This window comes from Balearica regulorum, chromosome 9 (genome assembly GCF_011004875.1).
Source record: "Balearica regulorum gibbericeps isolate bBalReg1 chromosome 9, bBalReg1.pri, whole genome shotgun sequence".
Taxonomy (NCBI): Eukaryota; Metazoa; Chordata; class Aves; order Gruiformes; family Gruidae; genus Balearica; species Balearica regulorum.
This window is the reverse complement of record NC_046192.1, coordinates 24786423-24788281: the sequence shown is the minus strand read 5'-3', so window position 1 is coordinate 24788281 and position 1859 is coordinate 24786423.

The following is a 1859-nucleotide window of genomic DNA, read 5'->3' as shown; positions in this document are numbered from 1 at the left end:
TCTGAATTAGAAACCCAGAAAAATCCTCCTATGTCTGTTCTTGTGTACTTCATAGACTTACCGGGAAGTGGCAAATGATAGGAAGTTAAAACCTGTTAAAAATGGCTTTCCTAACAAAAAACAAAACAAAAAAAAAAAAAAAAAAAAAAAAAAAAAAGAGTAACAGCAGGGACTTGTCGAGGTGAGGAAACATAATTTACATAGACACTACGTTCAAAAAATTGTTTATTCATGGTTCCTTTAGTGGGCTCTTTTAGGCTGGAATTGTCATGGCCCCAGTCTCAATCTGGCAGTCTACTGCAGGAGATAATTTTTTAAACTATTAGGATGAAGGAAACAGTTGTGTTTATGGAGCTTCGTTGCTTCGCCTACTGTTTTGCGGGGATGCAGAACTCGCTGATACATAGAAAATTAAGTTAACAGGCAAGATACTAAGACACTGAGATGGAAGAGGCACACTGGGAATTGAAGTAAGAATAAGAGGTAAGAAGCAGCTTTTCAGAAGCAATATATATTTACATAGACACACACACCTTATATGCATACATGTATAATCCTTACATATGTCATCAATTCAAAGCAGCACATACATTTTACTGTTTTCATGCATATGTATTTTTTAAGTATATATACATAGATATAAGTATATATATGTGTGTTTGATATATATACCTATATATAAAAAAAGTAATTTTCTTGACAGTGTTTTCTTGTCAATGTAAATATATTGCAACACTTATCTTGATACATCCTCTCGGTAAATCATCCCAGAAGCCAAAACATATTAATGAAAAAAAGACTGTACAACCCAAATGCTTGTTGATTTTCTCAGTCCATCCTACACATGATAAAATTAGCAATGGACATCTTTAGATGCATATTTAAAAGTTGCAGGTTTCAGCTCCTGTACAGAAAAAAAGAAAAAATATGAAGAACCGTGGCTGATGTTAATTCTTTCCAGATAATTCTGTATTTTTTCCACTACAATTACAATAAGTGTATAAGAAGTCTAGAAAAAACTTTTTGCTATATTAAAAAAAAAAAAAAATCTGTAGAGTGGAGAAGAAATCCCATTCACAAGTGAAAATTATTTATATTCAACTGCTGTAAAAAATAAACTGAATACTTCACCAATTTTGTAGCATGGATTAACAGTGTATAACTGTGCACAAATTGTATGGGAAAGCTTTAGTCATTTCAAAATCTTTCTGATCCGTGAACGTAGTGTAAAATGCCGTGGAGAAACCATTCCAAATACTATTAATAAAGACGGAAGCTTTAGGCAGTACAATGAACACTTAGTTACTGAATGACTGTTTATAACAACTTATATTTAACTGATAAATAATTGTTCATATTTCAATTCCTCCTGGATGTCTCACACACACACAAAAAAATCCTACAATCGAGATCAGACACTCGAAAAGATCATGAAAAAAAAAACCCAAAAAACCAAAACCCAAACAAGTGGAAGAAGAAAGCAGAGAGAAGGAACTTACCAAGAGATTTCACAAAACATGCTATAACCAGCAGAATTGAGAAGAGCTACGTCTTCAGACTGCTAATTGCAAGTCCCATCAGGGAATTCTGCCTCCCAGCTGCCAACACAGGTATAAAACTAAACAAGTGTGTGATAATTGTCTTCCTTGCTTCTTGACAAAATTAAATCCAAAGTTAATATGATGTACAGAACAAATAAACATTACAAATTATACATATACACACACAAAATATACAATACAGATTAAATATAAATTAAATCAAATCTTATCCTCATTTCAACCTCGCACTCTTCCAAAATAGTGGATAAGACCTTCTTGCCCTTTAAACGTATTCGAGTAAATGATTTCATTTGTCAT